The sequence below is a fragment of the Linepithema humile genome, chromosome 2, assembly GCF_040581485.1.
Source record: "Linepithema humile isolate Giens D197 chromosome 2, Lhum_UNIL_v1.0, whole genome shotgun sequence".
NCBI classification, from domain to species: domain Eukaryota; kingdom Metazoa; phylum Arthropoda; class Insecta; order Hymenoptera; family Formicidae; genus Linepithema; species Linepithema humile.
This window is the reverse complement of record NC_090129.1, coordinates 26,050,151-26,075,535: the sequence shown is the minus strand read 5'-3', so window position 1 is coordinate 26,075,535 and position 25,385 is coordinate 26,050,151. Positions and strand designations below refer to the sequence as shown.

At 40.8% G+C, this 25,385-nt stretch overlaps 2 protein-coding genes and 1 non-coding gene across 9 annotated transcripts in view; 2 read left to right on the top strand and 1 right to left on the bottom strand.

The window, feature by feature from the left end:
- Nucleotides 1–25,385, bottom strand: part of mTerf5 (mitochondrial transcription termination factor 5) — a 90,886-nt gene that overhangs the window by 47,800 nt on the left and 17,701 nt on the right. For both annotated transcript variants that reach the window (XM_067349639.1, XM_067349640.1), the window contains one exon: nt 24,147–24,277. The gene's annotated coding sequence lies outside the window, so the exon portion shown is untranslated. The remainder of the gene's footprint in view (nt 1–24,146; nt 24,278–25,385) is intronic.
- Nucleotides 1–25,385, top strand: part of smash (smallish) — a 50,029-nt gene that overhangs the window by 8,090 nt on the left and 16,554 nt on the right. The gene's annotated exons all lie outside the window — the stretch shown is intronic.
- On the top strand, nt 14,222–14,293 carry TRNAM-CAU (transfer RNA methionine (anticodon CAU)). Its single transcript has one exon. It is a non-coding gene; the product is annotated as a tRNA-Met (tRNA).

Below are 25,385 nucleotides of genomic sequence, written 5' to 3'. Positions count from 1 at the left end.
TTGAAATTAATACTATCCGCGAACCGATAAATCCTCTTGATGCTTCGCGGAAGCGCATGGAAAACATTGAAAATGAGCCAGTAACCGAGCAAACGAGGACAGCTGGAGCGAACGATGCGGAACACGATGCACCTATCGCGCGTAAGCGTAGTCCTCGCGCGTAACAATTATCGGCGATAGCTGTTCGTAAACCCGCGGACTGTGTTATGCTCGCGGCTAGAGACTGCGCGCGTAAAGGCGTGCTCTCGACTTCACCGTCGATTCCGCTTTCTTCCGATGTTGTGCGTTCTCATTAATTTAATTGGTGGATGAAACAACCATTACCATTTTTAAACCGTAAAATAGGATCTGTAACTTTATGGGTGGCGTCTATTATTTTTACGTTTTGCACCGTATCCGCGTTTGGCGAAGCAAAAATTACATAGACGTGATTTCGGTATTTTCCGAAAAAAAGTGAATATTGCATACACATGCCCTGAATTTCTATTAACTCTATTTCTCTCGCACATTTCCATTTTCTGCTCTACTAGTATCGATTTTACTTAACGTGATCTAATTCAATGTAACGTTAGTCGTCATTTTTCGCGACGCTTAAAGCGCCCATCCGTCCGCGCCGGCTTGTCACTGACGTGAGGATGTCGTTGACCTCATCCTTAGGATCCTTAAGACGCAAAAACGCACACGCGAGATACCGTTGGCACGAGTCACCGACATAGATGCACCTGTTCTGCGCCGCCGCTAGTGGCGATGCAACGCAAGCGAAGCGCTCATTTCTTCTTCTTCTTCGCCTCCGCGTTCCGCGCGAGAGGACCCCGCGGAGGTCGTCGATATCGTGACGATGCCGTTTTCGTTCTTCATTCTTATACTCTGGTGTGAATTACGTGACCAAGCTCAGTCACATCGTCGCGACAGCGTGTCACAATTGAGAGAAAGAATCAACTCTTACGAGAGTTTTCTCGTCATTTTTTTATTTTTCAAATTATATTTTTTGAATTTAAAAGTGAACTGTTTAAGCAAAGAAAATTTTAAAAATTGTAATCAATTAAATTTTGAGAAATTTTTCGCATTATTATGTTGGATTTGCAAAAATAATTAGTTCAATTACGAGTCGCTACATTTATATGTCACGTTCTCGTTTTTTTAAATAATAAGACAAATTTTAATTCTTTTTATGAAAATTAAATATTATCAATTTATTAAAGAAATGACTGAACGGATGCGATAAAATCAAAATAGACTTTCGAAACTGACGAAAGGCCCCGGCGCGTCGTGTCGCATTGCCTGGCGTTGCATTGCGTCGCGTCACAGCATTCCAGCGCGTCCTTCACCTCAGAGGGAGAGGAGTAGTCGCGTTTTATTTTCATGCTTTCGGTTGGCTCTCGTGCAATTGCATAACGGTCACGCGCATACAGGCGTATTCGCACACGTACGCACGTACGGATCGACGATACGCACGACGGGAGAGACGCCGCCGCGTGCAGGATCGCAGATTTTTCGTATCGCTTGCGTACGTGCGTACCTGCGATGCGTGCGTGCGTACATATCACTCCCGTTGTGTTGCGTAAGAGTGCTCCCTGCTCGTTCGCTCGAATGCGCGCGGGAGCGACGCACAAAATTGCAACAAAGTGTTTATAATTCGCTAAACTATACCGCCGGCGTTTTAGATAGCCCGAGCACTTAGCGTCGACACTCGCGGCCACTTGTTTATGCGATTTTACGGCTTTCGGCGCCCGTCGCGCGCGCGGGCGCCTAACGGTACCTCGTAAAATTATTTTGTGAAACGAGATAGCGCGGGGATAGCCTCAAATTTAATCATAATCCATTGGGTATTATAGTGCAATATAGGACGAAACATATGTTGGAGATGAAGTATTGATGTACGTTAACAAGTTGCTCGCTTTTACGTGCGTGTTTGTTCCGGCACACTTTGCCACTCTAAAATTAGTTTGCTCGACGAGTCAGGCTGTTTGCACAATATATATTGATCGCGGGAAAGCTTTCTTTTCAGAAAATCTGATAGCGAAAATGAGGTAACGACATAATATTATAATTGCGTAACAATGTAATGATATATAATAATGTAATGGCGCGCGCGTAGGTAGCATATTAATACATACTATGACAAATAAGAACAATGTGAAGCCATTATCAACATTGACGCTTACCGTGGCTCTAGGCTGAAACCGCACTTAAAAGCACGGAAGTGTTTACAGGCAAACTTGTCGCGATTATGGCTTGTTTCTTGCGGTAAGTGAAGCGATGGTAAACGACGTCGCAATTATTCGTACACTCCCTGGCCGATCAAAGGTTCCCATGCGCGTAATCCGCGGTGCTCGTTATGAGGCACATTTCCGCTCGAGCGCTAAGTAAGAAAACGCCCGGCGGTCTTACTCGCGCGTAAACAGCTGTCGCTCGGAATTGTACGCGCTTCGTATTCGGAAGGCGCGATACTTCCCAAGTGGATGTGGTCGGTCGATTAACGGATTAATCGCGCTCGTCTCCGCGCTTTCATCGGCAGCTGACATGCGCGCCCGATAAATACGGCGACCCGTTAAGAACGCTAACGGGAACATCGATATTCGCGACTGACGGATCGCGATTTAATACATATTGCGATTGGCAAAATTTTGCGTCAAGCTTCCTTTGAGCTACTTGTAGACGTTGTTTCAGCATTTACCAACTTTCTCGTCGATTTTCCAATATGCCATGAAATCACCGTCAAATATAACAAAAAAACAGAACAAAATCTAATGAGAATTGTATGATGTTACGTGATTTTTCTTATTTTCGTTCAAATAATTTTATATTTGAATAGAGATTTTTTACTACATGTCATATGTGAAAAATTGTACTAAAACTATATCGAAATTAAAAGATCTTTTATTATTGTCAGATATGAAAGAAGAAAGTTGAATTTTAATTTTCCAGAACTTGAGATATGTATATTTGATCTTCGACACAGTGTAATTAAAATTCGTCGAGTGATTCGGGTCAGTCAAATAGATAAAGCTTACGCTGGCGCAACGTTACTGTCAGTTATAGCAATATTATCGCAATGGCGAGTTAGATCCTTCGGAAGTGATAAGAAGATTACATAAGATTTCTTATTCAGTTGTAATAGCATGATTTTTACAATAATCCGCTTTTAGGTTCCCATCGATGTGGAACAGAAATTTTCGCAACTCATTGAAACGATTGTCGGTAATCTCACACTTCTTTTATCGTCTTAAATATTATGTTACACGCACGAAAATACGCGAAATTTTCTAATTCCGACGAAGAGATGTGGTATAGAGCTCCCGTGTAACCGCGAACTCTGCTTTTTCTCGTCGAGCCGACGCGGCGTAACGGAAAGTTGGTAACAGTCAGTAGTAATAAAGGAATAACGGAGCATTTCCGCAGTTTAAACGCGCACGACTCTGCGATTCTTTATAGTATCAGTCTCAGATTGAGTTCGGGCTCGAATACACTCTAGCGCTCCTAAATGCATTATCGCTGCATTAGAAATTGCATCTTAAAAAAGTATATGCGCGTGATACAATTTCATCGGATAATTCATTCCGGTGTAACGGATACTGGCAACACGCATATCGTTCGAGATACTACATTTATTGATTGAAAGCTGAATTGTGCATGTGTGTACAGATATACACGGTTTATAAAAGAAATCGATGCACTGCGATAAAATAATTCTGAGTCCGTGACATTTGGCTTTACAAAATAATAATGTGTAACATTCAAGACATGGATTTTTTTTAGATAAATGATTCTTGTACCGATATTGTTATCGTTTCTTCTCATCAACGTAATACAAAGGTTCACTGAGTAGGAAGACTTGCTTCGAGTTATGTCGATTTTTTTGATAACCAGTGTAGATCGCTGAATTAAAAATATATATACTGTTATACGTTATTAATTTAATAATAATATTTGTTTCAACTTTAAGAGAATTTTCTCTGCGTGCCTATAATTGTTGTTCTGATGTTTCAAGTAATTATATTGAAGCACGAACTCCTGAGATTAAAAATAGTAAATTAGCATATATTATTTAAATGTACTACTGCACTTGCTATTTAATGGCTGTTAATTTTTATTAGAACTTTCGCAGCTGTCTAACATGTCAGCGGCTAAATGAACTGCTGCACAAACCCCAACGCAACGTAGCGTAGCGAGAAAGGGCCGATGAAACGCTTCGTGCTTCCTCTCCCACGCCACACCCGCCTCCTCGACGCGCTCACTCCATGCGCTTGAGACGTGTTCGGCTTAATTCGTCTCTGTTTTACGAGGATGCATAAATTCTAGGCTCGAGAGAAACATCGAGAATAATAGAATAACTCCGCGGGAGTATTTTCGTGACAGTGAGAAAGGAGGGGGAGCGCGGAAGACAATGACGGAGGATTTATCGGTGCAAAGACGACGACGGCGACGGCGGCTAGGGGAACACCAAGCGCGGCTTACGTAAAACGGACACCTGCCTCATTGTGAAGCGGCTTAGCACAGTCAGCCATTCTCTTCGTACTCACGAAGAGAACTCCGTACCCTTCCTTGCCGTTTCCCCCCCCCCCTCCCTCTGTTCTCCGTACTCACGCCTCGTTCGTGATATTCGATACTTTTCTGTCTTTCGGATCCCGAATACCGTGACGAAATGTCCGGGCGGCCAGATTGAATCGAATGTACGAGCATAGATATACGTAGGCAAACGGCTGATATCACGCGTCATTGTCGCGTCATGACGAGTAGAAAGCGAGGCACGTTTCTCCGCGCCTCCGCCCCTTCAAGGACGCTAAGAATCGCCCGCCGCTTCTTCTCGGCATTATATTCAAGCAGAACCGGCCGGAAAGGGTCCTTGACAATGGGAGATAGTCCAGAAAGGGCGAGGGATTGGTCTTGTCTCGACCTTAGGGCCGCATGCGTCAGCATTCCTCAGGGCATACAAACTGGTTAAGTTAATTTCCTCTCTCTCTCTCTCTCTCTTTCTCTGTATATATAAAATTATTATCTAAAAAGAAGCGGAAATCGTTAAACCTGATTTATTCAATCTAGGTTGTCGGCGCAGCTCGGTCTTAATAATTTTAGCAGGATAAAATTCTATGCATTTTTAATACACACAGATTTTTATAAGATTGAGATAATTTTATGATGATACACATATAAATGACTCAAATATTAAAATATATTTATATTTTCACAATGTGAATTTTTAATTTTATCAATTCGTAAGATAAATATACACAATTAGAAGATTAAGCGATTTGCAAATATTAATGCAAATATTGACAATGAATTTAAAAGAACGTAACGTGTACATTCATAACTAAAGAAACGAATGTTGTCAGCCCATAATTTGCAATATTACTTTTGGAAAACATTAATATTTAATGAGCATAAATATTCATAATGCAATGCGAAACGCGTCGAAGTAAGACGAGTATAAGTTCGAGTCGCTAAAGCGAGAGGAAGAGTTTCGTCAATCGCATTTTAAAAGGCGCTGCTCAAAATTTCTCCTGCGATCGTTAGGCCGCGCGCAACGCCTCGATATTGCAGTATGTATGTGAATTTTAATCGAGCGAGATCGCCGTTTGAAAGCGGATAATGATACTCCTCGGCGATACGCAATTTCCCGCGTTTGAACAAGCTTTATTGCCAGACTATCGCGCGTCCGCTTCTACTAATATGCGCCCGCCGACTGTCTTTTACTGCCATTCGGTTAAACGAAAGGAAGTGGCTTCCGCGCGAATAGGGTACGTGAAGAAAAATATCACTTTTTCTCCGTTTGCGTTTCACGACCGCGTCCTACGGTTGTGTGTTAATTTACGGTGGCGCCGATCAAGGTATCGACGCGCGTCGCAATGCAGCCGCAGCTTGTTGTCGGCTACATACGACGGTGGCTGGCTGGCATCTAGGAAAAACTTTCCCGAAGGCCTAATTCCCACGATCCACGTCGGTGGCTTACGCCTCTGCGGCAGCACGTAGATACGCCGCTAGCGGCCTACGTGCATCCTTTGTACAATGCGCGTGCAAGGTACACGCGCGCGCGCGCGTGTTCCTTTGGAAAGCGACGGGAAAAAGCGAGCCCGGGTGAACTCGGTCTTTACCGCGATGTACTTACGGACGCGTCGCGACGAGAGTGAGGTCGTGAGAGTCGAAGCTCAAGATGCATCGAGTCGCATGTCTACGCATCAGAAATGGAAACTGAACTAAACCCCGATATTTTGATACTTTCAGTGACTGATCTACCGACAAAAGTTAACTTTCTAATTCCGATTTAATTATTCTTGAATTCCTTCATTAATTTTAATTTTGGAAAGAAGAGACAAATCTACATTCGTTAATACAGTTAATACATTTTAATGTGACTGATCATCATTTTAGAGATATTGGTTTTCTAATTACAAAAATTCTTTATATCCATTCGCAAATTAATTATATATTTCATTATGATATGAATAATTTCGTATTGGATATACAAACTCATTATCAAACATTGATTTGCATTTTTCCCAGAATTGTTTGTCCGGGTTTAATTCCGAGTGAGAAATTTCGGTATACAACGACGTGAAATAGGATGAACAATTATCGCGGTACGGTTTCGAAAGAGAGGCCAATCGCCTCATTAGTAGTTTCGAGTGGTACGTGTGACCACATGGAGTATCGCCAAAAGCAGGCCCGTGACGCGATCTACCTGGTATCCCTGATCTATATTTATAGCAGAGAGAACGACCGATGGGATATGCGATCAATCGTGACCGCTGCCAAATGCTGTCCGTACCTTCGATTCTTCCTGCTTTAAACGACCCCGACAAAGTGCCAGTTCGGAGCTAACTATTCAAATGTTACTATTAATTCCGCTATTATTAGAGAAGCAGTCGTAGTCTATTTGCTAATAATAAACTCAGCAATTCTCTGCAAAACTAGAGAAGTATTATTGATTCTAATGTTATTAGCTCTCTAAAACTACTAAAGTTGTGCGAATAATAAATATAACTGGTGAAATTACTTGCTTTTCATTAATTGATTAGCTTAGTGTTCACTTGGTATGCTAATTTATTCCGTATTAAAAAAACATCGAGTCGTTTTTCTAGTTTGACATTAGTACCAGTGACGCTTGAAATGCATCGTAAAACGAAGGCCGGTATTTCCAGAAACGCGATCGAATTACGTCGAACTTCCCTTTCCCTCCCCAAGGACGAGCCTTTTCATTTTCAAACGCCAACGTTATTTGTATCGCATACAGGTGCGTGTAGAAGCCAGCTCACGATTATTTTGCGCGTACATAAATCATTCGAGATTTAATGCGGCGGCGTAACGAGTTCTCGCCTCTGTCGCGACGATCGTCGTCGTCGTCGCCGCCGCCGCCGCCGCCGCCGCCGCCGCCGCCGTCGTCGTCGTCGTCGTCTTTGTCATCTAAGGTGAAGGCTGGTGAAAAAGAACGGGTTCCTTTCTCTCCTTCTTGAGACGGTAGACACGCGGCACCGTGACGTAGATAGAAGGAATCCGCGCCGAGAATTAATCTCGTTCCGCGTAAGTATAAGCCGGAGATAATGGGATATGCCGTGTTTAACTTTGTCTATCTTCTCTGTCGTTCTCTTTGTACACTGTATTATCTACACACATACGTTCCGCGACCGCATGCAGTATGATCGGGAGTGCCACGCGCGTGCACCATTATTGCAGCTCGTGTCCCTGCATTGTTGCACTGCGTGAGCGGTAGCAAGGACGACTGCATTTGGATCTGAATTCACCTTTGTTGCCAGAGACATGTAACTCGAAACGCGATGTGTTTACTCGATAACTATTCGTCATTGTCTATTATTGTCTATTTTTGTTTCATCATTTCGTGTTTTTTTTTTTTAATTTTCACGATTGTTTTAATTGTTCTATAAGAATTACACGATACAGCAAAAATAAATTTTGATCGCGATAAGTTGATAAAATTGTGTTTTCACATTATTGTGCATTTATTGAGATAATTGACCTTTTATTATTTTATTAAAGCGAGATACGAAAATTTTAGTCGCACTTATAATTATGCTATATATGTTGAAATGTTATCATTCGCGATAAAACATAATATAAAGAAGACATTCACGAACGCGATAGACCGTTTCGATTTACATTGGATTTACTCCCTGTTGCAATACGTAATAAAGTTCGCGCTTCTCAATATAAAGTAATACCGGTATACCCCATTCTTCGGTACAGAGATAAGTGCGGTCAGCTTTATCTCGTATTTTACGTAACGCGGTTATCTAGCGAGGCGCATCGAAGAGACCTGGTCGCGCGTTAAATCACTCTCTTAAATGCCGAATTAACATACATACCGATCGATATCGGCTCACGCCTTAGGTTCCGCCGCTGCGGTTCTGTCCCACATTAGCGGCAAATATATGATAATACGCGTAAATCGCGTCTATTGTCCACGCGTCGTTTAACATCGAGTAGACCGGGACTTGAATCCTGTCGTTCCATCTTGCGTCGTGTCTCGGGAACTTCCGACATTTAACGACGAGATTTCTGGCCCTTTCACGCTCTCAATATCACATTTGAAACACGTAATTTAGAATTTGATCATATTATTAATATCGCTTACAGAGTTATATTATTACCGACAGAAAGTTCTAACGTCTAAATCAATAGAGGAATAGTGCGAGATTAGAGATTTGTCGAGTAAGATCCGCGAGCGTTTTCCCAGTGGAATGTGTTGGGGGCGTAGACAGTTATTACATCAGCAATAGGCTAAGTGACCCCGAAGAATCCAAAGTAACAGGCGGCAGGCCGCGCCGGTAAAAGGCTATCTATGGGTGAACCGTGTGTTGCATATATCGCGAGTTGTATAACGCGCCGTTTGCTCCGGCGGGCAGGTATATTCACGTTTTACCTGTAGCCAGAAAGCGCGATTACGTTACGGCCGATGCCACGCCTCGAGAACGCGTAACGTTTCCTCGTTCCACGGAAGGAGATTACCCGCGCCGAACCCGCACGGCGCATGCCGCGAAACCGCGCGTACATATTCGCGTTTGCACGATCGATTACGACACACGCCGAGATTCGTACAATATAATCTTACATTTCATTCAAAACTGTTATTATATTAATTCTGGGATACGTAAAGCAGGCATAGAAACATTCCACGATATTTATTTCTTTTTCTTTCATTACTCGCCGGTCCAAATTTTCCTTTTCTCTAAATAATTTTCAGATTAAACTATTTTAACGCGGTATGTGCGTGTGTGAATTCATTTCTCGGTATTATTTTTATTTTGTTTTCAGTTTTCCAGTTATGTATCCGTATCGGATTTATTCAGATTCATTTCTACAGGTTGCTTATGTCGATACATAATGTCCACGACGCTAATTGACAATCTTGACGGTCGAATTATCCGCCGCCAAAGGATTAATTAAAATAATTAGAAAAAAATTGTGATTGATCCGTATTATCTATAATAATTTTAAATGCGAGTATCACACGAGGTCGTGTGTTAAGTTCTCACGGGAGCGAGAGTAATTAATTCGATCTCGCGAGAGAGAGACGTTGACTTTCGCTTATTATAAAATAAGATCAGAGCCGGCGATCTGATCGCTGTGACGCCGCGTCAGTTGCCACCACGCCATGTTAATCTATTTAATTAACCTAGAGAGTTTTAGGGCGCGTCAGGCGATGATCTTTAAATCCGCGGCCGTTTCGTTGTGTCGGCTGTTAAGTGAAATGTCAATTAAGGTGACGACACATGAACACGTTCCGGAACTGTCAAGTTTCTACCACTTTCCTTAGATAAGGAAATTCACTATCAACAAATCCCACTGTGCGCGCGTAAAACGCACGACCCAATCTTCGCGCGCGAGGAGTAATTAATGAGACTTAATTAAAGAGAATAACACGCGCTCACTCTCTTACGGTGGGCGGTTTATTCTCACTTCCGCTCGTTAAAATAATTGTTTCTGAGAGCTCCGATGTTCGTACTTTAGATATCTTTTGTATCTTTCAAGTTTTTTATGTCTGCCTTGCATGCAATTGACACGTGCAAAATTACAGTAACAGCAGAAATAGAATTAATTATAATCTATCGAGATAATGTGACTCGCGCGTTACGTTTCAATGATGGAACCAACAATAATCATTTTCTAACGATTTTTTTAAATTTATTAAAATCTAGCAAATTAAATAAATTGAATATGTTATACTTTCTCAGCGATTTTATCAACATTGAAGAATATTCATGACTATTATATTGTGAGACTGAATTTTATTAGAACTTGACTAGATTTTATTAGAAAATTATACAAAATTTGAAGAAACAGAATAAAATATTAAATACAAGCTCTCATATCAAAAATATCGCAGTGAGAAACTGACTTTTATTCACATCTGCACCATAAACCACGTAAACAAAACGCACATACACATATATACATGTGCAAGCAGTCTGTTCAGTATAGTGTTTCCGTTCACGGATATCCTCGCATGCGTATGATATTACCCCGTACTCTTTCGTCATTCAAAGAATCATGAAACGAGATCCCGGACATCCTTCACGCAACGAGTTTTAGTATAGATTTCCGTCTTTGCGGACTCAAGTAATTAAATCTGCACTTGCATAGTGACTCGAGAGCTCGAGAGCGTAACTTTTATTTTTCAATTCTTTCACCGTTTACTTTCCATTCATGCGGTTCCTAATCTTTCTCTTTTAGAAATCTTTTGCCATTTCTATAAGTAAGATTTAATTTTTCCCAACAAAATATTTTTCCTATATTTTATAATGTCGTATATAATTAGAAATGAAAAAACGCATTGTAGGTCAAAAATGAAAACTAGCAAACAGAATGTAAATAAAGATATCGGATTTTAGGACAAATTAATTTCTTGGGGATGATACGAGAGGATCGAGTGTGGCGATATATGAGCATTCCGCTTTGCCGAGCAGCCTCTACGGAAGAGGACGATTAGTCACGGATTTAGACAACAGCTGCATCGTGCAACATGCAGCGCGCGCGATGCCTGCACCGCTAACACTCGAATCTCCCGTTCTCTGTTTCGTCAATTTTTAGGCACAACGGCCAACGGGAGTGACTTGTACATTCGAAAAGTGTAACGCGCGAATATCTCCGAAACTATTTGAGAAACTATTGAAAAACTTTCTTTAGACTTTATGAAAGATTATACTGTCCATAAAAACCAAATAGATAAACTGGTTAAAATAACTTGCATGTTATATTCAGATAAAAGATTATATTCAACTTGTCAATTATAGCGGCAGGAATGTCAGCCGCTAAAATAAATCAAGACGACTTTCTTTATATTTTATTACAATACATTACTAAAATGTATTGCAAGTCTATTTTATTGTATCTATTTATCATCATGCCTTATGTTGACATAAGCTTTTATCTTGTGGCTATTATCGCTAATTATCACATCGATGAGCAATACTTGACTTGGTTTTTATTTGTCCGCGATGCAGCCGTGCAAGATTTCTTCGGGAAAAATTCCAAAGGCGATTTCCCTCGAGTCGCATCAGCAGAATCGTTGAAGAATTTACTCGGTCGCGCGGAACGGCCATGAAACGGTCGCGAAACGATCCTCTCGACACAAAACGATTCGCATCCGTCTCGACGAGCAGCATCGGCCACTGCCCGTATTATCGTAACGGTTTCCAGGTAGATCTTCCGAGAAGCGCGGTTTAAGGAAAGGCTACTCGGCACTCTCGAGGAAGAACTGGACCTTGGATACTGGACACTGGCCAGGGTAACATTCCGCCGTAGGCTGTGTCGCGTCGCGTCACGTCGTGTCGTCTCGCGAAATGCACGCGCGCTTGCGGTAAAGTATGGATTCCATATGATTCCCCGAAGGACGATGCATCCGATCCGACATCGGCAAAAATCTCACAGCCAGTTACCAAGCGCCGTTTTCCGATGAAACAAGAGGAACTTCGTCCCGTTCGCATTAGTCTAATCGTTAGATTAGTAGCGTTATTTCTTAGGAGTCCCTAACAGGAGATTTACTTTATTGCCCGTTTATACCGAGAACTGAAATACTTACGATAAATCTTGTAGAAAAGACGACGTTCAATCAAATTCTTGTTGAAAAAAAAATTAGAGTTATTTAAACTCCTACTGCAAGGTTTCTTCAAACAGTTTAGAAACACGCTTGTAGATTCTCTACTATCTATAAGCTTGTCACACACTAAGTGCACCGCGTATATTTAGAAATAGAGGGAAGATTAAGGAGCGTAGAATCCCCATAATAATAAAATGTTCTTTTCATCTTGGGTTCTGTTTCTTTTTTCTTGGTCGAGCTGTCGGCCAACTGACAGCTTGGTGATTCAAACTCTATTTTTGCCGCATGATCAGAAACAGTCCGTAGCGCTACGTAATTATTGTTTCACGATAAGCTCGACTGATCTTCGATCAGATTCTAATCGACGATAAAATAAAGGAAGCCGACTGACGTTTCGAGCTTACACAAACCGCGTCTATCCCACAATTATTTAAAGAAATTTTCTCGAATGTGTCATAGAGACTGAAGACTTCATTATTAGCCTGGTATTCGTTACGGACTCTCTGCTGGCATCGGCCCCGACATTCTCAACATGATCGGTATTTTTGGTGTGGTGATTTAAATGGCGACATAGTAGCAAATGTTATTTCCGTGTAACGAGAGGCAAGTGTTTTATCATATTATGATAATGCCAATATGCAATTTTCATTAAGTTTGACATTTTCACATCATTAACTCACAGAATATAATATCTTGGGAACTGAATAAATCTCGAGTGAATTCACACATCTTTCAAATAAAGCAAACTTTTTTTTATTTAAAAATTCTCTTTAAACAGTAAAGTTTTTAAGCTGAATAAAAGTCCAGCGCGAATATATTTTCTTTTTTATTTTTATCTCTGTTTTTTACCTTGAAAATCATATTGATGTAAAAATTGTCCCTATTGCTATTATAGGCGAGTTATAATTGAAAGCCCCATATTCTATAAAAATAGGCATATTATTTAAAGTCTATTTATTTATTGATTGGCAGGTAATAATTATAGCTGCAACAACAGTGCCAGAGTGAATGCAAACGAATGAATAAGGTTCGGAAAACTACAGTGATATCAGTGCGGCTGTAAAATAGGTGTGGTACTATAGTAGGATTAATTACTCGATAATCACCGAGAAAATGGTATTCTCGCGCGTGCTTACATGCGTATGCATACATATTTCATAGAGCTGCAATGCTGCGAGACAACGTTATGAAATTAATCGTAAACCGCAAGCGTGGAAATAAAACAGCAGGAAAGACTGCTACAAACGACTTCTCGGTGGATAGATGAGTTCGCACGTGCAGCCAAGTTATGTTTACGCGTGGGATATAACACTAATAAAATTCCTTTTATTAGGATTGCAGGCAGATAGTGGCAGATATCGCTGGGCATGACGTCTGGATGAAATTGATCTTCCTTTTTCCCTTTGCACTGTTGCGGGTTTAATTATAATTATAAAAGAAGAAGAGTTAAACAGATTAATATGTATTTAACGATGTTTTCACTCTTTTCAAATATTAATAATACGACACAAATTAATGTCCGTATTGCTTTTACCAGAGGTGTGTTTTAAGTATTTAAATGGCGCTAAACACAACTTCGCGGAAAACGATTTTCTCGACGATTGCTAATAATGAACCGCGTAAAACGCCGACGATCGGCATTCTCGGATAACAACGGACTTATATGCTACCGGCACAAGGTCGTTGTGTAATGTCCGATGGAAATCGCAAGTTTTCTGATCTTAACGGCGAAAGGAAGCCTGCAAAGCACAGGCAACTTTGCAAACGAGGAGGAGCAAGAATACCTTGACTACCTATCATGAATTTCCGACTTCGGAAATACCGAAGCGCAGCGATGCATCTTATACGAGGCAACGTAAGAGGAAAGATATAACAATGTCGATAATTGCGAAAAGGTTTTATAATCGTTCTCCAATTCGGAATACGTTCTAAAACTGTCACTCTGCTTGTCGATTGCCTCCTTGCAAAAAGTGGCACTTCTACAGGATAATCTATTGATTGCACCTTTGCAAGAATTCTTCTCGGTTGTGAAATTAAAATTTCATTATTTGTAATATTTGATGCAATAATATTATATTTGCGATTTACATGTTAAAATTAAGTTTTTATTTTAAATCTATATATTATCCTGTGCAAGTGCCATCCCTTCGAGGAACGTATTCCACAAGCAGAGTGGCGCAGTGGAAGCGTGCTGGGCCCATAACCCAGAGGTCCGTGGATCGAAACCACGCTCTGCTAGGATTTTTTTTTTATCATAGGTTTATTTGTAGAAAAGTATAATGAGAACGATTCCTCATTTCGTGATTTCAATTGTGAATTTGACACAATTATACAATAAATAAAGATTGCATTACTTTTTATCGTATGATAGAATCAATATAATTATCGAGTGTGATAGAGATCTCTGGAAGTGGAGTTCATTGACGGTGTTGCGACAGTCCGATAGCGCGAGTACGCGACCGCTCCTATGCAGATACACGATAAACGTATAAATAACTGACAGGGATAATTAATGCGCGCGAATACGTACGTGCGCGTACACACGCGAATACAAATCGTAAAAGGCAAAATGGTAGGAGGAGTTCGAGGCGAGCTGGATGCTGGGATATAAAATAACGTGGCATAATCATCATGGCGCGGCGTAAACCACCAGCGCGTAGATAAAGGAATCGCGTGTGCATGTGAGCGTGTAGGTATTATTTGTGCGGACGAAAGAATTCGCTCGTGCCACGTCCTTGCGTTTCCTCTCGAATGGAGGAACGCCACTCCTCTCTCGTACACTTCACGATTACGTTCACTTTCTACCCTTGCCGCCGGAGTACGTACGTACCGGCTTCGATGCTTTCCAGCTAACCCGCCTTTTATTCCGGTCGCACTCGGCGCGTACGGGAAGAACCCGATGCCATCGCGAGACGAATCGTCCCGAATCGTTCGCACGGGTCGCACATTCTTCCTGCTTTCTCGTCACTTGGCACATTTTGCGATACCCCAGAAATGATAGAGCAAAGCGGATAGGTAACGCGTCACATGAAACTTTCAGTCGATTTCTAATGGCGAAGATGACATTAATAGTTTCCGAGCTACGAGATATTGATAATGAATATGTAAATGAATCTAGATGATAAGATCTCTCGAGCAACGTCTCTCTCTCTCTCTCTCTCTCTCTCTCTCTCTCTCTCTCTCTCTCTCCTCGCTACCATAATGCAATTGTGTGTCGACACGATAAGCAATCAATTATCTCCAAAAGAAACTATATCGCACCGGTCGATACCGTCGCGTGGACGCTCGTGGGTATCGAGGCGCAAGTCCGCAAGAAAGTCGTGGAAAGGAGCAACAGCCGCTCATCGCTCGCGAGATCTTTCGCGCGGATAACGCGATCGCCGCGTGTGTTGCTTCCAGCGAACGCGAGATCGCATCTCGTGCGCGATACCCCTAATGGCTCCCCCGCGCGATTTATAAACGACGCTGATCTCGATCTCGACGGCGACGGCGGTCCTTACGAGGCAATTTCTCCACGATAAGAAGTCACTCGAACGACCTATGAAAATTTATTGGAAGGGGAGGATCCGACCGGTGGCGGATTAACTGATGAGGCATTCCAGCGCGGAAGGTTCGATCGAAGACAGTCTAACGGTAATCCCGACGCTGAACAACGCGTTCGATTAGTTTAATATGTAAATCCCCGATATAAATTGCAAATTACGACGGTACGGCGCGTGAGATAGAACACGCGGGCGTGCGCAGTTTTGCACTTGGCCGCGCAGGGACGTTCCGTACTTCCTGTTTACAAACAGGAAAAGACCAACCGTCGATTCGTTTATTTCAGCGTGGTGCAGGATTGTGACGAGTTTATATAATCGGATTTCGACCCCAAAAAAAATGCTCCCACAAAACTTTCGAGGGAGCGTTGGCCTCGTAAAAATCCTCGTCGACATTTTTAAGAGACGAAATATTTGGAAGGAAGACACTTCAAAACGTATTGAGAACTCCATAACTTTTGTGAGGGATAAACCAGAACTCTCTGTCAATTATATTGAAATTCTAAAAATTCTCGCCTCATAAACATAGTTAATAAAAAATGAATGATAAGTATTAATGCGAAGTTTATTCCCTCAATAAAATATTTTTAACTTTTTTAAAATTAAATAACTCCATTATAACATTATGAATAACCATAGGATTTTTATACAAATGATATTAATAAATAATTATTATTGTAATTATAAGTAATGAAATAATATGGGAAATAAATATGTACATTAAAGCAGTAAGTTACTAATTTATAATAATGTCACCGTTTAATGGCGAGAAACATGCACAACTTTGTGAGAAATGGCGCACCATTATTTCGCAAAAGAGAAAGACACGACTTGGACTGCGTGAACTTTTGAAAGAATTTAAAGGAAAAAAAATACAACGAAGCGAAAGGTCGCTTGAGGAACGATCATTCCCTCGAGCGAAGATAAAAGTGAACGTCTTTCGAATGTATGCGAGAAAGATAGAGAACGTAGAATTTGAATGCGATCGATGAAAGCATCCGTTTCGATAATACTATTGAATAAGACATGCTTTTGTTTCAACAAGTTTTTTACAACTCCTAAATATATCATTTTGTATACCCTTCGAAATAATTTGCAGACCAAACGCGATTTAAAAGAAATTAGTGAAAATGTTCTCTAGATGTGTGAGTTTCACAACAATAATTTTTAGAAACCTAATGGATGTGAGTCGCACTTTTCACACTGCTACATGTCATTAGTCTTTGCAAAGCGACTTGCATGAATACACGGCGCCTATTCTTATAAAAGCTCAGATGGGTCATCGGACGAAAACAGACGGTCCGCAGCTATTTTAGGTCCCTTTATTCGACTGTGGTGTTCCTACCTCGAGATCGTTACTGGGCTTCAGTCAGACGAAGATTTGTTGTTTCTCGCGCTGGTGCTCGAGTTTTCACGGAAACGTCCCTTTGAAAGGCTTCGGTCGTGGTGGTTTACCCCACGCTGTAAAATGGCTTCAAATATCCGATCCCTTTTCCAAAGAATTTTTCCGCCTTCTTTGGAAAGCAGATCCTGCTTTAAGTCATAAAAAACTCGATTATTATCTTTACTTGTACATGCGCCCATTTAGTAGCGAGTTAATAAAAAGTCATCCCATATCTTCCCTTTTGACATAAATAAATATCTATCTTTGAGATCGGTGAACAGATTTACACCAATAAAATCGAATAAATGGAATTCTAGTTACATCTGTACCTCTTTCTTTATCGCAATTTAAATTTTTCTGTAGTCCATATAATATGTTCATAATCTAAATGCGTGCTGAAAACCCAGTACGATGTCCCTTAAACTGGTATATTATTTTACAATTTTATGAGGCAATGGCAATGCTAATTATCAAATTAATAAAGAATGTTGGCTAAATCGGTATTAATATAATATTTTGCCGTTGGAAAAGGGATAAAAAGGCTTGCTGTAATATAAATTTGCATTACGATCTCACGATAATATAATTTTGCATTAATTATTCTTCGTTAAACCGTCTTCAATTTTCCGCTTTATGAAGAGAAAAATTCGCACGAGTATGCACGCGTGCAATCGCGAGATTATTTATTTTTAACCGCGCACACAACTGGCATGCGTGTACCGTGTGTAAAAATTAATTTTGATATCGCGTAATACCGTTTTACCGTTGGGGGAAGTAAGAGGGAGGGAATTTACGATAGCCCGATGAAATAAACAGTTAACGAGCACTCCGTTTAATTGGAATCCGCGTTTGTGTCTGTTCGCAGCGTTGCACTGTCGGCACTGCTGCGGACTTGTGCGCTACTTTCAACAAATTACAATGTTCGGTGACATTCTCCTACGAATGGCAGAATGCCGGACCCGTTACCGGCCTCGACGACAAATTGCGACATCGCTAATCAAGTGAATTGCATTAATTCATTTTGTTCGCGGCGCCGGCGCATACATCTCCGCTCGAGATGGCAATATTCCCGTCATTTTCGATCATAAACTCGTTAAACATAGATATTACAAATTGCGATGTCTAAAATAATTGAGGATACGTATACTCAAGCTTGATTACTCGTAGCAATAAAAATTCAACATTATTTTATGACAATTTTTCGCAATGCGAAACGACATATGTGTAAATAATTAAGGACAAAAACCGGTACGCGTGAAATATGTACACATTTTTATTCGTTTGGCTATATACCACTATTAGATTCAGTGAGTCACATGGAATTTGCATGATGTAGCACGTTTCTACTTTTTCGAAGCGAACTTTGAAGGCGTTTCCTAATTTCAAAATTGTTCAGAACATCTTCGAACAGAAACCGTCGAGCCAAGTATGCCATCAGAAGAAAGCTACGCACGCCCACCGTAAATTTTAGTACGTCATCTCCGAGGAACGACCTCGTCCCACAAGCGGCACTAAACTCTTTTACGAGGTAGCCTGCAGCCACGAAGCCGTTCGTGGATGTCGTTGACTCGTTTTTTCCATCCTCGTTCTTCCTCGAGCTAGCGCTCCGCGAGTCGCGGCAGTCGAGGAGGGTAAACAAAACGTTCGAAAATCGCATGAAATCGTCCGAGAACGCTCGGAGCTGCCTATCCTTTCACTCGCGCGGATAATTCGGCTCGATATCAGGAAGAAGGAAGTCGGGAGCTCGCGCGGAACTGACCGGTTATTTGGTGCAACGCATTGATAGATAAGATGGGGTGAATGCACTTCGCTCTTCCGCGCGATGCAACGCACCGAATCTTTTTTTTCCTCTTTGTTGCGCGCTGCGTCTTTTCTAACGCCATAAAATAGAATGCTTCGTCTGCTCCGTTGTTTGTCTGATCGGTAGCCGTAAACAATTATGTTTTCATTGCGGCTTTTACAAACGATTATACGACTAAATGTGAAGCAAATGCGCTTAACAGAGGATGCGAGCAAAAACGCGCTCGTTTTAAAGTGAAAGCATGAAGCATTTTTACTGTTTCTTATAAATAATATTTTTTTGCTCTTATAAACGAAACATCTCCATAGAGATTTGTTTGGACGAACTGTAGAATTCAATTCCCCAAAGCAGCAAAAATGTCTCGAGCACGAATGGAGATATGATTCATTTCGTTCCGACGGTAGATTCAGCAGTTGTATTCTTACACGCGAGTTTCTTCCAAGCATGCATAATGAACGATATCCTTGCGATTGCGTGTACCAAACATCTCTCTGACATTGCACCACCACCCGCGCGCTATGCCTGCTCATCCGCCCAGACTCATATCTTATCCGCATCATGTTATCAAGGTAAACGAGGTGAATTTACGACCTACTTGCGTAGTCATTAAACGAACGTGGTATAGGGACGATCGTATGCATTCGCGTGCTTTATGCCTCTTAGTTTCAGACGAATTATCAGGGAATGGTAGCTGGCAGAAATGAACGAACTAACACTCTTTTTATCTGACAATTAAAACTGTATAAATATAATAATAGTCTGCAATACTAACATTATTCATCATGACAAACATATATACAAAACGTGACATCGCGCAAGAGGAAATAAAATGCTACTAGCCGTTTCTCTCAGCCTCCGACCTGTCTTGGAAATATCCTTATTCCTCATAAACTTGCACGGCGAAATAAATCTCGGATCATTAGATATGCAACGTTTATTCGCGAGCACGTGCTCTCGCGCGAAATCCGACAGTGGCAGATCGCTCCAAGATAAATATCGAAAATCTTTACGGTGTATCTCGTATGCCTGCCTGGAGAAGCCGTGGCGATATTAATTCCAAAAATATATCGTCAGTCGGGGAGGCACGATATTCCACGGTTCTCGCACGTATTTCGGTCTAGGGTAATACGCACGAGGGAAACACGCCGCTGCTGTTTGTAGAGGGTGGACACGTGCGCGCCATATGTCGCCACCGCGCGTGTCGCGTATTTTTTCCGTATGTGCCGAGCCTTGAACGGCCAAACACAGTGTTCCGACGAATGTAGATGACGCGCGAAACGCGAGACGTCGATCAATCGAATCATAAGCGAATTTTGAGAATTCAAACGTGGCGTGATTAAGCCGCTCCAGCTTCTCCGCCCTCGTATCGCTCGTATTAATAGCTCACGCTTTGGCAGCTTGCCTATCGCTTCCTTTCATTCATGTTTCTGTTGCCGAGACTAGTAAGGATAAGAATAAACCTGGAGTATGGTGATCGTGTTGAATAGAAACACCATTGAATTTCTATAAGATTTCCTTTACGCGTTAAAGGGAATTTGCTTTAAATCGCATAAATATCGGTTTCAGAATAAAGAAATTCAAACTAAAGATTAAAAGTAAAAAATTTTGGAACCAACTATGAATCTAGCATATATAGGGGATAGATATTAGACTTTAATTATTGATATGACTAGCATCCTCGAAACCTGAATGTAATATTACTATTATAATAATAGACTGATCGTAATTGTCTCCACGACAGTTTTATCGTCTCTTCGGTTTGAAAGGAACCTTTCCGAACGACTCCCGCCAAGGATAACAACTGAGATATACATACATGAGACAATTTTTACGGGCGTATGTACATTTGTTTTAGAAAATCGTTCTTTCGTAATTCATAAGACCCGCATTCCCGGTTTTCACGCAACTTACTTTCTCTTTCTCTTACTACGGCGATTATGCATTTCGTAAGTAATTTAACCTTTAACAGCCAAGTGTCAGCCACTACAAGTATTATTCTAATCTCTTAAATGTCTCTTTGTAACTCTTAAAATAGATTTAATTTTTTTAATCGGAAAAAAAAGATTATTTGATAGAAAGGATTCGATGAAACAAAAATAACTTTATCGGACGTTAAAAAATAGAAGATAATAATTATATAAAATAAAATAATCACTACACAATTATTTTTCTAGAACAGTAACGTGATGCGAAACGTTTCACATGATGATTTCTAATTAACGAATTAACTTTGAAATAAAGACTATATTACAACTTACATGCGCCAGTTTGTTTTGCGTTCCGGTTTAATTTTTATTGCAGAGAAAGAACTTTCGTTACAAAATGTTCGAGGATCAGGCGGGTGAGTGGCTTCTATAGTGTTCCACTAGATGCTAATCGCGTTGTACCGGCCGATCGGGCATCGCCTCCATAAGCTGGATAAACCGTAATTAAAGCCGCAATTTCAGCATCAACTATTGTGTACGAAGAACGGATGCATGACGTAACGTCGAATGTAGGTCGTTGAAATTTTTTTTACGGTACGATACGCGACCGCACGTCCACGCGGATCACGTGTCGGAATATTGTAAGGTTGCAATGTAATACAATTACGTCCATTGCGCGGTAACATCGATTTCGCCGCGGAGTACAAAAAAAAAATAACGCCAACGCTCGGGAAATTTTTATTTATTTTATAACAGTTTTTGTAACATGTCTTTCATGTTGGAAAAAAAATAGATGGACGTAACTAATAATTGAGCTATGAATATTAAGTTTTTAAATTAAGTTTTTGCTGTGAGTAATATGTAAGCATTTTGCAATAAGCCGGCAGGTACCTGACGAGGATATAATTGCTGCGTGGGGTGTTAATTCTACGAACATACTCGTGTTTGACGACATTATCGCATAATAATATATCACCAAAGTTAGCGGCGGGTAAGAATGGAAATAAGTTTTCACCAGTTGCTATAGAAACTAGAGCGGAACGAAAGAAATCACGACGTGAGATTTACCGTAATTTGTCCTTCTCTTGTGCTCGCGTAATAACAGATGCATCTTAAAAAGATAAGAGCGCAAAACATTGTGCTTTGAGTTTATTTAAAGTATCTAAGATTAAAAACTAAAGATCAAAGAAATTTTAAAGGATATTTAATATTATTCTTCTATAATTAATAAGAATTTTCAAAAAATATAAAAATCGAGTTTCTGTGTTTCAGATGCCTGCATAATTAAGCAATTCGGCAAAGAAAAACCGATACCATATTCAGTGTTGAAACCGGTTAGATTACAAGTGTATACTACAAATAATTGGCAAAACGAATATTTTAATTAATCTAATTAACTAATTAAGTTTTATTTCTCTCCATGATTTTATGCGTCATTAAATTCTACACACGCACATTTATATATTTTGCGAAATAAGTTTTCCTAAACATTTTGTTTATTTTCAATTGAGTTGCAAACATCTATATTTCTTTACAGAAAGAGAAATGCATTTTTTAAAATTTTATTTGCGAAGAAGACTAAAGTGTAATCCCAATAATTTTGCATTTTAAATTTGAACTTCAAGTTCGAAGTTTCGTGAAATTCCCGATTTCTCGATGCGACGTTGCGCAATGCGTCCGATTAATCTCCGTGCGTTCTAGCGGCTGGAGAACGTCTATTTATTGCCGTCGCGCGTCAAGGATGCAGACAATTTCCTGGTTCAAGTGCACCAGACGAATGCAACGTCGCGGGACGCATATCGCGCGCGCAAGAATTTAGACGACATAGAAACGACCTCCGCGTGACGAGATAGCGGTCTTGCACCTAGTTAACAACTAAAAGACGCTATGCATATTTATACAGCTGGCATTTATTGCACCGAGACGCGATGCAAGGCGTGCAACTAATTATCTCTGCCGAGACACGAACGCCGCAGTGAAATTATCGTGAATAAAAATCAATTTATTATTGTAGTAAAATAATTCACGGATTTCAGTCAAATTATTTTCAGCAAATAAAATTGGTGACAAATCGTTAACAAATCGTTTTTGTTATCTACGTGACAACTGACGATACTTCCTGCATAAAATAATATCCAATATCGTTTGAATTTGTGCTCGTTCGAATGCGCTCAATCGCAAGGCTATCTCCGCCGAGCATTGGCGACCACAAAGATTTATCCCTCGCGTTCTAATTGAGTTCTCAACGAGTCCGATCGCGATGTAAAGCACGCACAACGATATCTGGGGGGCTGATGCGCGCACACGTACGCGCGATTCGTCGTCGACGGTCGCGTGGCCCGCGAGAGGCAGCTTTAGCATCATACCGGCAGCGGCCTCCTCTCTTTCTCCCAAGGGAAGAGGGCATCGCCCTGACCGTGACCTAGCCACCGCTCTCCACGGGCAAACAAACGTACACATACGCGTACACGTACATACAACATCCTACGCCGCGATCGACGCGCGCGGACGGCCAGTTTGTACGCTTGGGCACACGTGCGTACCTTCTCGTATAGGGTGTTCTCCTGCAAGCGTGTGCTCCGACGTACACTTTGTTTGTGAAGGCGCAACGGAACAATTTGTATACGACGTCGGCGATTTCGCATCAAGCGCTATGTTATCGTAGTTATAATTTTCTGCGGTAAATCTTGCAACGCCTTTTTTCATTGTAAAAAAAGGAAGAAACGGTATAGATAGAAATTTGAAATACTGCAATGCAATTTTGATTTCTTTTCAGATGGATAAAAATGTTAAAGCTGCATTAGTTTAGATACAACTTTTTTTCACACTTTGACTAGTGAACTACGCGTAAAATATTCATTCTGTCTTTAAATACTTTGTTTAATGTTTTAAATTTATTTCAAGGCCGGTTAGGATTAAAATTTTGATGGATATTTTATATTTTTGTCTGTTTCATATTCTATTTTGTAATATATTTTAAAAAATTAATAGCCAAAGCGAGAAATAAAGCACCGGTAGCGTACAATATTCAGGACAATATTCAAGAAATGGAAAGAAAGAGAGGTATGTTTTGGAGATGCAGGATACCCGGTACAAACGCGTAGGTACAGGCTCCTCCGCCGTATTTCTACACACACATGTACACATGCACGTGGGGGCACTCACGATCACGCGATCGGGTCTGAGGAACGTGTCTATGCGTGCGTACCGATCGTATATATGAGCCTGCATGCGCGTCTGGACCGACAGCGAAACCGGCCAGCTCTATGCCACGAGAGCTACCTTCGCGGTTGCTTTTCTGCGCGATATTTCGTCGTGGATTTGCCATGAGACGTCTTGGCTCGCTTACATAAGGCGCGTTATAAATCCCGATCTCCTTCCTCTTTTTTCGTTCTAATGGCGCATTAAGAGTACCCGATACCTCTACATCTTGCTATCTTACCTTGTGACGCCAGACGCGAGGAGATACACAAGCATAATTCACGCAGCTCTCGTCCGCGCAGCTTTTTCTCGGTGCAATTCTGCTTCGAAACCGGCTTGTTGAATTCCGTAAACTCCGTGATCCACTTTGATCTACAACATAAAAATATAAATATAACATATAAATATAAATGTTCAAGATTGCGTACAGATTTGTCTGGATTTTGAGTTATTTTGGCAATATATCACATTTAATCACCGTATATTTTTGAATAATTATTCAACTGATATTAATAGAATTTACAAATTAGTATCTTATTTTATTCCACATCATTTATAACACGACAAGTATATAATTTATGATACATGTCAATGTCGAGAATCCTTAACAGTAAACTTTAATGAAAGGAAAAGAAAGTTCCATTAATACGGACGTGACCAACGTTGACCAACCATAGGTGAATTGAACGTTCTATGAAAGCGGTAACACGAGCTGACGTTTATGGTTTATGATGACCAGCGTGCTCGATGACCGTAAAACACCCTGACATAGTTTAATAAAAGACCGAAGCCAAGACCAAATAGGGCTCAGTGGTAAAGCAATCACTTTGTGCATCATAAAATATATTATAGCGTCTCTTTACGCATCCGAAAAAGAAAATAAAAGTACATGTAGACGATGTGTCGCGACACTTTGCGATTAAGCATGTAATCCAGCTGCCTCGTTGCGAGAAGATCGATGCTTAATCTCAATATGGAAATATTTATTCATGTGTCATTTTAACACTGTCGTATCAATATCTCCTCTCCGAGTTGTATATAATACACCGACACTGATATCGACAGCTGAATATCCCCGTTGCGATTATGCAACAGCGATTGTTAGTTACCGTTGAAACTTCGCGGAAGTCTCTATCAGGATTGATTTTAACAAAGTAACAATCATAATCGATGATAATGTGCTGCACAGAATTAATGACACGGCGGGGAAAACAAAGAATGCATGCAGTCGACTTTTGGAGATACAAAAGAGAACGAGATAGATGATGCGTCGCCAAAAAAAGAACGAATGTGTAAGAAAATGGGCGCCTGAAAGATTTGGAAAACATGAGATTATTTTGGCGAACGGGCGAACTGGCGAACTTTACCATGCGATTCAGACAGCTTTTTAGACGAGCTTACGCGCACAAAATAGCAGCCGCGATATTTTCAGAACGTATGCGACTGCAGCTGCAATTGCGTAGACATTCGGCGCGCCGCG